This window comes from Pan paniscus, chromosome 2 (genome assembly GCF_029289425.2).
Source record: "Pan paniscus chromosome 2, NHGRI_mPanPan1-v2.0_pri, whole genome shotgun sequence".
Taxonomy (NCBI): Eukaryota; Metazoa; Chordata; class Mammalia; order Primates; family Hominidae; genus Pan; species Pan paniscus.
The window spans coordinates 100,358,655-100,373,754 of NC_085926.1; positions in this window are offsets into that span (position 1 = coordinate 100,358,655).

Consider the following 15,100-nt stretch of genomic DNA (forward strand, 5'->3'; position numbering starts at 1 on the left):
ATTGTCAAATAGGACAGTATTGGTGAGCTGATACAGTAATTGCGCTTTAATAGCCATCAGCACTCCAATTTACAGTTATTTTAAATTTAATGCTTTGATTAGGCATTTCCAGAAATAAGTAAGCTTAAGTAATCCAAGAAATAAGGAAATGCCTTACAAATCTGGGGATGATTTAAAAGCTTTCTTAAAGTTATTCAATATCAGTTACCTAGTAAAGCTAGTTCCTGGAATTGATCATGTGTAAATAAATAACTGCGAAGAAATTATAGTACAATAAATACTGTATTCACCATGAATTCTTCATTGAAACCATCGAGAATATATCAGTAAATCTTATATGTAAGGGGAATTATTTAAAAATACCCAAAAAACAAACAGAGGTTTAAGTATCATGCCATATATGAACAATATATCAGTATTTCCACTAATGGTCTTAAAGTAATAAATTCAGCATTTTCAAAATAACATTTTCTCTTTTCGTGGTAAAATAATATGTACAATACAATAAAACTTTAGCCTTATAGCTGCTTGCTAACTTATCAACTAACAATTCATGCTGATCAAAAGTAAGGCTAATTTATTCAGCTTTTAGACTCCTGAGATTGGAAATATTTGGGTAAATTACTTGTTGAGCTGGGAAATCGATTGTACTTATGTATGAAGCTTGTTTGGGCCTTCTTTCAAGTGTGGCTGAGTCTGTTCTTATAATTCGTCTACAATGCTGTGTGGCCTGAAATCCCATTAGGACATAGAGCCAATTTATTTGTGTATAATAAGAGTATCTCGACTACAACTCATTTTGTAAGTAACTGAAAAGCCTATAGCTCTCCTATAATTTAGCTCTGCAGTAAGAAAGCCATTACACTGTGTCTATGAGATACCAACATACTAGTTAAAAATAAAAGGTAAAGTGAGCTGGGCCAGGGTGGGGGATGAGGGTGGGATCTCTGATGTTCAAAACTATTTTCTGGCTGCTGGATTAACTGATTATTTCAATCCAAGTGAAAAATCAATATACATATGTATTTATGTTGCTGAGTTTAGGCCCATTGTAAAGCAAAAAAAGGAGCTCTGAAAATGAGGCTAAACATTTGGATGGATGCTACAAACTTCATGAAGCATAGGGGTTTAGAGATAAAAATTTCTTATGTTTGTTTTATAATGAAATGTTTTAGCGTGAAGCTAAAACTTTGCTTTAAAGAAAAAATGTAATCTGCTTTTCCCATATTGAAAAGGTGCTTATATTGAATAATATAAAGGACATAATTCTCCCATAAGCAAGATCCTAAAGTACTGACTTACTAACGATGCTTAATTTACAGCTCCCTGTGACAAGGAGGGCTTTTTACTTTCATTTTCTAACTGGAGTAATTCAGTCATTGAGTTTAGTTATATGACTTTTAAAGGATGACAGGAATGAACCATTTAGTTTGAAGAAATAGTTACCAGTCAGAATGCCTTCTTAATCTAAATTCAACCTTCTTTAGGAACTAAAGGGCACTGGTCACTTTTCTCTGATTATGAAACATTAAGTCCTTTTCTGGACAGGATAACTCCTCAGCTTTCCACTTCTGGTGCTATCAGATACTGATGAATATTTCATATGCCTAAAATTATTCCCTGATAGAAGCATATGCTACTTGTACAACTAATTAAATATTCAGCCAAGTCACCCAGCTTGTAAGACAAGAAATCTCCCTGATAAGGGGCTCAATGTTTTCCAATAACTGGTAAAATTTCCTTTGAAATTTTGTGGGATGTATGACATTGTTGTTCATCACATTTTAAAAGCAAAATAGTAACAAATAATGTCAGCTACTTTATCTCAACTATTTTATATTTTCCTTGCTGAAAGCCTGTAATGGAATTACTACTGTCTTTTTAGCTAACCAACTTGTAGAGTATATGGGTAGTGGTATTCAATATTTATGAAATGCTCATTTTCTCATAGGACAGAGCTACTGATTTTTTTCTATAAATGACAGAATTTATTAATTGCTACTTGAACCTGTTGCATTTTCATTTTAAGTTTTAAAATAGTAGAAGACATGATGGATATGCGTTCAAAGCGAAACCTGAAACATTTGCTTGAAAACATCTAGCTTGATGCTTCATTATAGAGTAAAACACACATGAGTCTCTGGAGAATGAGAAAAAGTTGCAGTTACTGTCAACATAATTAGGAAGACCTAAAAAAAGTTTATCATGATCACTTAAATTATTTATTTACTTATCTATTATTGATACATAATAAATGTACATATTTGGGGGTACATGCAATAATTTGATACATTAATGATTTATGTTTTTAATGAGTGCTTAACCCCCTCAAATACAAGACAGATTATATTAAAAGTATTTGAAAAATCAGTAGACTCATGCACCTCACATTTATTCATGGGTAGAATAGTATTATAACTATGCTTTTTCGTGAAGCTGACACTTCCCTGAAGAATATGAGCCTGGATTTGTTTGGTGTAGAAAGTAGCAAGCTCTCACTCAACACTAAACAGAAGATAGAAGGCAATGTGAATTGCTTCTGGCTATTATATTTTTAGTGGTTACATTAGATTTAAAATCACTTACCATTTAGGGAAAGGGTTTGGTCCAGGGGGTTGACTAGAAATTTTAAGAGGCTGAACTCTTAGATTTTAATCTCAGTTCGCAGTAGCCATAGGCAACTTGCCTCTATCCCAGAGGTAATTGAGAACGTAAATGTTGTTAAAGTACCCTGAGCCAATAGAATAAAATGAAATCTTATAAAGGTGTAGGCTAGTGGAATTACCGTTAGCGCAATGTGCTTTTTTCAGGGTAGCCATCATTATTAAATGGCAGACGGAGTAACATAAATCAATACAAAAGTCTTCAATCTTCCACACAATTATCCCTAAGCACAGTAGTGCATTTCAGTACTAAAACAGTAGCAAAGTATTTCACTACTTCACTACGGCCAAAACATCTTGAAAAGTGTTCGCCGTTGTGCCTGTGTCGCAGCTTCCCACTCTTCTTTCCAAAGAGGAATCATAATAGCTTATGGAGTGGAATGCTTAGATGACTTCCAAATTGGGTCCCAGGCTCCAAAGGCTGGTGGAGGTGGAAGTTGCTTGGAGGCCCCTAAACAAAAGCCGAGGTTATGAAGCAGTTTCAGTGTCTAGCTTCCTCTTGACAATTGGGTCCTGTTGGGTTTGCTTGCATTGTCAGCCTCTTAGTTATTATTATTCCAATCAAACAAGTTTTCACGGTGATATTCCATATCCCGTTTTCAACACTGCATGAAATGTAGTATTGAAAGGGCCCGGCATCTTTCACGAAACACAACAGGACATTGATAACTGTGCAGGCTAGCTCCCCTTCCAATCCCAGGCCTTGTTTCTTACTTTATGATTTTTTTTTCCAGCAGGCTTTCCCTCATCAGGCTGATGATAGCTCACTTCACATATACCACTCACGACATCTGTACAGTATAAAATACAAGATCAAACGCAGGTAGGGGAAAAAAAGAGAAAGGGAATGAAATGAAAACAAAGAGAAATAGAAGGAAACAAAGGTCCCTAAAAGATGAGCTCAGATTTCATGGTGGTGATGATTAGTTTTGTAAAACCTTGTGAGACCTGTGGAAGCATTTGCTTGTCTAAAATTCAGTTTTTTCTTTCTTTCTTTTTTTTTTTAAAGACATTTCAAAAAGAGCAGCCCTTCTCTCATTTGAAGCCTTGACTCTTTTCTGAAAAAGTTTGGTAAGGTCAGGCATTTGAACACTCAGTCACATGCGGCAGAACCTAGCACATGGAGGACAGCTGACTCCACAGAACCAGGGATTTGGGTAAGTGCCCAGCACTGAAGCCACCTGAAGTGACTAAAAATGCTGCCTTTTTACTAAGCATGGAAGACTCAGTTTAATTTAATAATGTTTTCTTTTTAACACACAAGACAACCTCCCGTAAAACTCCTGTAGTTGTTGTTGTGGTTCCAGTGATGGGTAATGTTTGGCCTGGGAAGTATCTTAAATATAGCAAAAGGAGGTTAAAAACATCTTCCCCTACTTGGGTGCAGGAAGATAGAAACAAAATTGTATTTTGTAAACTTCAATTTATCCCAAATATTTTTATTATATTTGGAGAAAGGACCGAGTCTTTTGGCAGTTTCTTCAATCTTGAGGCTCAGACTTGAGGTCAAAAGTTGTGCAGGATTTGCCACATCATTGTGTTTCAGACATGAATTCCAGCCACAGACTTTGCCAGCCGGCTACAGTTCACAGATGCTTCATGAATGGAAGCAAACAGTGTATATTTTAGATTTCTTATCAGGGTTCTATTGCACCAGACAAGCTGGCTGGATATGTGTGGCATCATCTCTAATTACAATGATGATATGATAATTGAAAATAATTATGGTGTGATTTTCTTTTAAATAAAAATTATTCTAATGATTGGCCTAGTATTGTTAAAATTGACACAGAATCTCCCATAACCTGGGAGAAGTTATCTGTGAATAAGGGGAAACACTGTGATTTCCATTTCTTGGGTGATCTCTAAGTTTCCTTCCATTCTAATGGCTTCTTCTATTTTGCCTTTGGTGAAGCCAGTTACTTTTTGGTGTTAAGGAAGAGACTATGTTCATGTATTTGAGATAATAATCTTTTTGGTTTTCAGGGTTATGACATTATTCATTTTGCTCCTTTGAATTGGATTCTTATAATTCACTTTAAGGGTCAAATAGGAAAATCAAAAACAGTTCTAAACTGTCAGTTTAAATAAATTTGGTAGCAACAACAAAGAAGTTGAATTTAGTTTAACATCTAATATTTACCTTAATACATAATTGAAAATCTCTCTTTATTATTTCATTTTTCAGTCACTAGCTTTCTCTCATGTGACACATTTCAGAACTTTCATTTGAATAATTGTACCTAGTTTTGTATTTTTAAGTTTCCCTATGTAAGTTTTTATTTTTCTTTACTATTATAATACTTAGCTAAGTATAAAAATCTAAAAATGTGTTGTATATATTTTCATTTTAGAGATTTTCAGAAACATCCTCAAAAAAAGTTATCATTATTGTTAATAGCCTCATAACATAGTAACAAGATCATGGTAGACATTACAACAAATTCTACATTTCTTTGTTTCTCTCTCTCTTGTTTTTCATGATTCTGGGAACTAAGGGAAAATTCTACATTTCTTTCAAGACATTTAAAGCTTCTTTTCCCCTTAAAAGGGCCTATAATAATGCAGAGGTAATAAACGACTGAATTTTTTTTTTTTTTTTTGCTAGGAATCCCTTTCTAAACGTAACTTTTGAACCACTGAACTGTGAGCAGATGCTCATATTGTAATCTATTCGGTTATGATATCAAACAGTAAATGACTAAAGATACATGTTTTCATAGATTTTTCAATAGCTTGAATAACTTTAAGTTCATGAGTAGAGAATGATAATCTTTTGTATCATTAAAGTACCTATTAGAAATGTTTGCTTGCAAGGAACTCATTTTTTTTTTTTGGTTAATTTACCAAATTTGTCCTTTATTTTTTTTCTGTATTTAAGCTGGAATGTAAAGTAGGTCAAGGCTATTAATTAAGCTTGATCTGGTTTGCTGTGTTTGTCTTCATTATAAAATGGTGTAGCTGGAAGCCAGACACAACAGCTTTACCAAGATATGATAAAGCACTAGACTGAGTATTACAGATTCAGAGTCACTGCTGATTATTATTAGATGTCTAAGTTGATTTCAAGTGGGAAAGTATAGGAATTTCAAACTCTCAAGACCTCAATCATGAGGCAAAGAAAGGTACACCTTAAAAAAGCAGCTGATCAATTCCAGCAGTTTGAATGAACATGGTTTTTTATTGCTAATGGAAAATGGCCTTTGTCAAGGCTTGCAGAAAAATATATTAATGATAAAGTACTGAAAGACAATATTTGCTGAAAGGAATTTCCTTAGAAATACATTGTGCCCTGTCCCCCAGATTTATATGTTTTGTGGTTTATAGTCATATTCTAATTGTTTATAGCAGGGTGAGCAAACTTTTCCGTAAAGGGCCAGATCACAAATATCTTAGTTTTTGTTGGTCTCTGTTATAATTACTAAAATACGTCACTGTATCTCAAAAGCAGCCAAAGAAAATTTGAACACAGATAAGCTGGGTTACAATAACATTTCATTTATAGATACTATACTTTTAATTTCCTATAATTTTCACTTTTCATGCAAGGTTATTCTTCCTTTGATTTTTTTCAACCATTTGAAAAATGTGAAAACTATTTTTAGCATGTGGACCATACAAAAATAGGTGATTGGCAGAATTTGGCTTGCCGGCTGTAGTTTACCAATCCCTTGGTTTATATTTTAATTTTCTGGAACTCACAATAAGATATCCTAGAACATTAAGAAATATATTTAAAAAACAAATTTTGTACATGGAGCTTTATGGATTTGTTCTTGGAAAGTGACAAACATATTTAAAAAATTATGAAACCAAAATTTTTTAAAGTGGCTAAGCCACAAGAACAGTAAAGTTATACTAATATAATAATTTTGTTATTTCTACTGCTGTATCTGTGAAAAATACAGATGCTAAATTCAAAAAGTATATTTAGTTTGATAAAAGTCACCTAAGGCCAAATGAAAATGTCAATGGCTTTGTTTGTAAAGTTAGGATTCTCTATAAAATGAGATTAACTTGAACCTTTCACTAACATTGTAAGTTCTTGAATCTAAAATTTAACCATTCAAAAAGTAAGAGAGACTGAAGACCGCTAATTGTCATCTATTAGAATTTAAAGTATTATATTTGCTCATATGTGCTTATCTGAGAAAAGCCAGAGTTACAACTACACTATCTCTCAGTTGAACACACCATCATTACATGACAGAATATAAATCTTGTTTATATTACATGAATTGTACTTTGAAATTAAATCATTTTTCTTTATATAATAAATATTATGGAATTGGAAATAATTTGTGACCAACTTTTCTTTCTATTTCAAATGTAATTTATCATGATTTTCATGTAATAAGTTATAATAATTGAATAATTTTTAAAAACTACTCATCTTTTAGAGATTTAAAATTGTTATCCATAGAGTACACACATTAAAAAAACTTTTGTGCATTTGTGTATTATGTATTTGTGCTCATGTATTTGAATTCTGGCAGAGCAATTCTAATTAGAAACCTCTTGAATAAATATTTAAAATGAAGGTAATATATTTCTATTTTCTAAAATTATTTATCAATTCTATTAAAATGTGTGCCATCACTGTCAGTGAAGTGAAAAGGAGACCTGGTAAAAGATTGTATTGTTTTGCTTTTTTTAGTTTATAAAAATCAAAGTTAATTACAGGGCATAAAAAGTACAGCTGAACCTTGTTTTAGAAAGTGAACCAATTAATTAAAGCTAGTTACAGAACATAAAAATACTAGTGAGACTTAAAAAAAAACTGAACCAATGAACTCACTAAATTCAAGCAATTTTTAATGTGAGTTTTACATATGTAGGTATAATTTCAAATCAATTTCTAGACCCCCGAGTCCCATTTTCTTTTGTATTAAAAACATACAAAAATAAATATAAATTATTTCTAGTGACGGACAGATTGATTTGATGATTTTAGTTTGATTGATGTTTAGATGAAATTGAAAAGTTTAATTAGTAATGGAATGTTTAAACAGTAAAGCATTATCTTGAGGACTAAATGTTGACACACTTAATTTTCTACATTTTGATGATATGGCACTATCCCCTTTGTAGCAAGATAATCATTCATTTAACAAACATTACTTGAAAATCTGCAGTGGATCTGCACTCTAGTAGCTCCTAAATATGAAGATGAATATAATACTCTTGCTGTCATGAAGCTTAGAGATTTACTAGGAAAGAACAAAGTTGTACATCCAAAGGGTGATTTTGCCCCCTAGGAGACATTTGGCAATGTCTGAAGATATTTTGGGGTGTCATGACTTGTGGGGAACTATTCCTGGTATATAGTGGATAGAAGCCAAGGATGCTGTTAAATATCCTACAATGCTGTTATGGCATCCTACAACAAGGAATTATCTGGCCCAAAACATCAATAGTGCCAGCTTTGAGAAATGCTGATCTAAATGCATAGCATTTTTAGAACTGCTATTATAGAATGATGCATAGACTCTGAGGAAAATACAGAAGAAGTAGTGAATTCTATGAGAAAGAAGGGGTTGTTTTGATAGAAGAGTGTCTTGAAAGAAGAGCGTGGGAAAGTTTTTGAAAAGCTGAATGGAGAGATGTCTTTGTGGAGGGTTGGTGGGCTTGGGAAGAGCTGCTTTATAGCTGGAAGCAGTAAAGTGAGCAAAGATATGGATATATAAAACAACTTATTGAATTTGGGAACTGTAGCAAGTCTAGAGTGGATATGATGGGCATAGGGAATAGAAACATGTGATTGGGCAGATAAGAACTTTTTGTTGTTGTTGTTGTTGTTGTTTTGCCGTGTCATGGAATTGGAGCTTTCTCCTGAGTGGTGTTGACATTAACAAAGGGTTTCAAGCAGGGACATGACATGATCAGGCAGTCTATTTATAGGATTCATCAACCTTGGTGTGAAATGTCATGGTTATTTAAGAAAGCATAAAATTTTATATCATTTGATCAGGAAAGAGCCACAGGGAGAACAAGTCTGTCAGTGGGAAGAAGGATCCCTCCTTTTTTCCCTACAATTGTTTTACTTTTGGTCCAAAACTTTTCACTTTATTTATAAGGACTCTATCAAAGAAATACAAACTGAATTCATTTTCATTGGGTTCACAAATTCATTATGTTGCTGATTGGCTGACTCTTTCAGGCTTAAACTGCCATGTTGTAGCATCAGGGAGCATTATCCTTTCTTGGAAGTTCTGTTTTCAGATTCCAGCTCTGGAGTCACGGTGAGGAAAAAGAAAATATGCTTACCAATGACAAAAGACAACTAGAAATGGAATCTCAAGTATAGCAAAACCTTATTCCTCTATCTCAGTGGTTTGTAATCTCAAAAGCTTATTAGAATCACTGTAGGAGAAATTTGGACATTCATATTTCTTAAAACTCCTCAGGTAATTCAAATTAGCAGTTAGGATGCAGACCATTATATTATCTTAACTCAAGGAACTCTCCTATAAACACAGAATATTAATCTTCCAATTTTATTTTGGCTCCATAATGATTTTTTAAAATATTTTTTCTCCAGTAAATTTACCTTCTAATTTCCATTAAAAATTAAAATAAATTTGCATTTTCTAAGCATACACTAACTTTCAAAGAGTAGCTTTCTGACATTATTACAGTACAAGAGGGACCTCGACTATGATTTCTCACCTAATGTTCATGAGTTAGGTGAGTCTCCCTCAAGAAGCAGAGAGATAACTAGAGATTTCAATGTGGAGTTTTTCAATGGTGGCATGCATAGTCTTAAAAAATCTTATTTTGTGCTGCTCAGCTCTGTAATTGATTGGTTAACATGTCCAGTAAGCAGCGTGCTAGCCATGGAAAGGCTAGGAGTTTGTTTTTCCTGTAGCCCATTCTCTACTCTTCAGCTGTAGATCACATACTCCATTCCAGGTAGCTGCTTTGGAAATGGGGGTTTTCTTACTAGGGTGCTACAGGAGAAACTGTGTACCAATGCTAATTCATCCTTGTAAAAAGGAACCAAAGATGTCAGTCTTAATCCTTTGTTTACAAATAGTCATTAATTACTGCTCTATGTAAGGGAATGATTTTCTTTTATCCATCAGGAAACAGAAAGGAAACGATGGCTCAATCTTTGTTCCTTATGAATTAATTACAACATTGCATCAATGAGCAAAAGAGAAAACACTATTGTTATAAATTATCCTCGTCTCTCCAGTCTCTTGAATACACATATTTTTTGCATTTCTTTTCTCTGCCATCAAGTTTTCCCTTTGTGAAAAAATTTCCTTTAGATACAAATTTCCTTCTAGGTATCTTCATATTTTTCTCCTTTCATTCACAAATGAATGTCCTATATCTATTCCCTCTAATTCCTTACCAAACTATATATTTATAACAAGCATCCTCCCAAGACACAAACAAATGAAGAATTAATCAAACTCTATAATCTAACTTTGGGTCTTTACCTAGAACTTGGGAAATACATTTTCTCTCAACATTGTTCTTGTGAGTGTTGTCTTGGAATGCCAGTTTCCTCTTGTTTGCTACTTCTGTGAACCCAATCAAAACTTGTCTGTGGGTGGGGAGATTCGGCCCATGGGTACCATGTTGCTGTCTTGTTCTAAACCTGTAGCTTTTATACTTTTTGACTATGACTCATGGTAAGATATGTTACATAGTGATCTAATATATACACACCTATAAATGCATACAAAACACATATACATTTTACAAATACAGTACATACACAGTGCTCTCTAAGATGTTCCCTTCCATTCCAATACTTTCTATTTGCTCCTATACTATGCAATCCTATTCTATTTCATGAAAAATGCTGCTCTTGACTCATTAACCAATATTCTAGCACATTATTCGTTGCAAATTATTGTTCTAATCTAAACCCATGATTTTCAGCAGGGCCTGTGGAACAAGGAATTAGTAAAACTCTCCAGGGCTGTGTAGGTAGTTTGAAAAATAGCTGGGTGTTGTTGTTGTTGTTGTTGTTCCATTACTTTGATTTCTTTTTAGTGAAGAAAGCTAATTTCTTTAGAAGTTCAAGTATTACATACAGGATGAAATGCAACTATTTTATATTTTTCAAATACCTAATCTCTGCTCTTCTTCAAGCCTCATTTATATTTCATCTTTGTTTTATGGCACTGACCAAGGAATAGACCAAACTAAACAGCTATTGTCATTCAATTGGCAACTAGTTATGTATTTCTGGGTGACATCTTTTGTGTAAGTCTTTGGGTAGAGACAGTTTTGCCATGATGAATCTTGGTTTTCATACTATTCTTGATAGAACTTTTACCAAAATACTATGAAATGTATTATATATTGTAATATACAGAAAAGGTGGGGGTCTTCATGCCCGTAAATGTTTATGTTCAAATTTGCCAAAAATCCTGATTTATTAGTTATAATGCAACATTATCTGCAATCTCAACCAAAATAATACATCCTTCTGCTCACCTCCTCCCTGTCCCTGGTCCCAGTCTCACTAAAGTAACTTTTCTTTTGACAGAGATCCATTGCTAGAACAGCTTACTTTGCCTACTGTGGCTCACAGCTATTTCTAGAGCTTGCCTGGTGTTTCAGATCCCAAAGAACATTTTGGTTATTGAGATAGGAGCTGAAAGTTGTGTTTAGTGTTATGTCTTACATCCCCAACTTTGACTATGGTAGGGATATAATTTTCTTAGATTATGTTCATCTCATCCGAGACACAAAAGCGTGTTAGCTTCTTAAGTAATAATTTTCCTTCCTTTCAATGCTTTCATTCTCCAATATCTTGACACCATTTACTTGGATCCTTTAAATAAGTTAGTCTTATTTTTACTTCTATGCCTTAAGCCTACTAGATGAAATATCCTTTGCAACGTTCTATAACTTAGTTATAGTTATAGTTATTTAGTCACTTAGATGATGTAGGTCCTTATTTTACAGATAGCAAGGGAGGTAAAGTGAGTTATTCAAGGTACCACAGTTAGAATAAATTATCTATAGGTCACCTGTTTTTAAATTTCTACTATGATAAATTTCAAATATACAAACATTGAAATAGTATAATTAGTATAATCTTTAACATATTGACATATTTCCTACACACACACACGCACGCACACACACACACACGAACATTTTTTAAAGAGCCATTTCAAAACAGAAATACTGCCACTACTTAAAAGTTAGAATTGGGCTGGGTGCGGTGGCTCACGCCTGTAATCCCAGCACTTCGGGAGGCTGAGGCAGGTAGTTCACCTGAGGTCAGTAGTTTGAGACCAGCCTGGCCAACATGGTGAGACCCCGTCTCTACTAAAAATACAAAAATTAGCCAGGTGTGGTGGTGCATGCCTATAATCCCAGCTAGTCAACAGGCTGAGGCAGGAGAATCGCTTGAACCCAGGAGGCAGAGGTTGCAGTGAGCCAAGATTGTGCCACTGCACTCCAGCCTGGGCAACAAGAGTGAAACTCCATCTCAAAAAAAAAAAAAATTCAGAATTCTTGCTTAATTCTTTCCTTTTAATTATTAATTTCCAATGTAAAGATTTGTATAATGGTTATCTTCATTTGTCTATGAGTAATTTTATGAAATCCATAAAATAGAAGCAATTAATATGGTGCTAATTGAAGTGTTTAAATGTAAGGGCTTAAATTTTAGGTTCTCCTAGATTTCAATATTGATTGTTAAGTAATACTTTTGAGTATATATGCTACTTGATCCAACTGGCTAAAACTTTTGTGGATGTGATTTCATCATGTCCAAAAGTATCATATTTTGTGGATGTAGTTTTATTGTTCACAAGCAGCTAAGCTATAAATTTTAGAAATTATTATTTCAGGAGATATTTTTAGTTGTCCTTTTATATTACTTATGGCAATAATGCAACTATCTAAGAAAAACACTCAGCCACTTGACATCAATTTCCAGATCTAAAGAGCAAAGGCAGCTCTGTGTGCTTCAACACCTTCCTGAGTAATGTCATGAAGTTTAATATTACATCCTCCCAAACAGGTCAATAAATAATTTTAAAAAATCATGAACGTTAATGAGAACAGGGTTGAAAATGTGTTTTGGACAGAATAAAGTACTATTATAAATTACCAGCAGCCTATTTTATTTCGTGATTATTGCTTCCTAAAGGCCATTGAGAAACAAAAATGTGGACTCCAAAAGAAATAAAATAAAAGTATACCACCAATAGTGACTTATTTTTTTCATGTAATTTTAATTGTACCATTTTTGTCTGGAAGGAAGGACAAAATCATCCAAAAGCGGAAGGGCTAATGTTTTTCTTTAGCAACATGGAGATTAGGCTGTGAGATCTCTTGCTGATTTTATCTCTTATACAATGACCAGAGGTAGATATGAGGGTTTTGGGGATGCATCACTTGCCACCTCTTCAATTGTCATGGATAAAGCAAGAAGACAATGGAAGATCTCTAAATCCTTTTGGAATAGTAAAGCCTACATTCTGATAAAGGAGGTGATATTTGAAGGCAGGTCCCAGGGAATGTATTACTATTTTATCCCCCAGTTGTTAAAACATCACAGTTTCCTAGGTACTTTATCTCTAGGGCAATACTTCATTTCACATATGAAGTAGTTGGCAGTAAGGCCCAGCATGTGACATCCCCAAGAGCACACACACAATTAGTGACAGAATGAGAACCAGAGCCCAAGCCTACAGTTATATTTATTCAAGGGTCAGCCCTAGTATGTGGCATAAATGACATGTTACATGAAATACACAGACAACATGAAGACACAAATATCTCTGTGAGGCTCCAGAAGTTGTTGGCAGGCTCAGCCCACTACTTATGGTGGTAAAGCATTTTTTTTTCTTAAAAAACTTTCACTACCCCTAGATCATAAAGATAGTTTCCCATATTAACTTCTGCAAGTTTTACTATTTTTAATGCAATTATTATAAAGCTGAAGTGCTTCCTTTTGGTTAAAAAGTTTTTGAGGAAGAAACAGATATTTTATGCAATTAGTAAAGCCACATCAAACTGGCATTTTTATTAACAAACTAAACTATATAGTCTCAGAAAAAAAGAGGGAAGTGCAATTAATAAAAACAGTATGTGTAGTCTTTCTATTGTTTCGGTCAATGACTTTATTTATGACACTGTATAAACGTGAGAGACAATATCAAACTGACTTTCTTCCATTGGTTTTAGTTCCTATATAACTCTCTTAGTGTGAGCATCTCACCTTGTAGTCTATGATTTTACAGTTTAAAGACGTGAATCTGGCATCTAACATGGCTTCTGAAGCAAAGCAACCACTTTTCTTTGTGTTCACTATGATGTTTTTGATTCCCTACATTGAATTGTTTAAAAATATATTCTAGAGTTTTAAGAATTAATATTCAAATAAAATAGCTAGGCTGAAATCTAGTCATTCCTCAAGATTTTAAGTTTGAATTCTAACTTAAATTCTGACTTAAAAAAATTCAATAATAATTTTTAAGTGGCCTTTGAAAAATGTTTCATCTTATATGCAAAAGCATTTGATTGATGTACTGAAAAGAAATCAAATATACTACATTTTTAGTAGGGGCAGTTTCATATGTTTACAGGAGTTTAATTATCTGCTATTAAAAAATCTCAAGCATTTAATGCTTAAAAATTAAAAAATAAATTTGTTCAATCAGGTTTATTAAATAACATATATGTATATATATGTTATATATGTGTGTGTGTGTGTATGTGTGTATATATATATATATATATATATATATATATATAACCTTGGTAGCATTTCAGTTTTACATAAAAAGTTTCTATTGTTTACTTGTTACACATTTTAAGTCATAATAAAAAGACTAACTGGTTACTTAAGTAGGTCAAATTCTTTAACACATTAGAACTGCTAAAAAAAAAACCAACATGCATAGATTCTTTAACATTAAGACATTTACCTAATTGTTGATTATTTTAAACACGTGCTTATATATGCCTGGGCTTAAGTGATACTTATCCACTTGAAACACATTTGTCTTCTAAACTAACTGAAATTACTTATTAGTCAAAGGTTTTGGCTGGGACTATGGCTAGATTCTTATTTGCAGCCATCATGCAACATAATCCTATGTATAGTCTCTGTAAGGGCTTAATAAATTAGGGAAGTTCATGTCATTGTTGTTATAGCCCACACAACTCATCTAACTCATGTAATCTAAGTGTTTAACATCCCTTAGATGCAAATGACACATTACCCAATTCTCTCTGCAACCACGCAGCTTTTAAATTTGATTAAAACTTTGCATTTCTTGATTCTTAACATATTTGAATAACTTGTCATGCCACTTTATTTCTGATTTGACAGAATCTTGCATTTTCTCCCATTCTTCTGGTCTGGTAGGACCATGGAATTCTTACAGATTTAAAATGTTATCTGATGAGGGGGAATTTCTGTATTACAAGAGACTAATGGAATATAACAA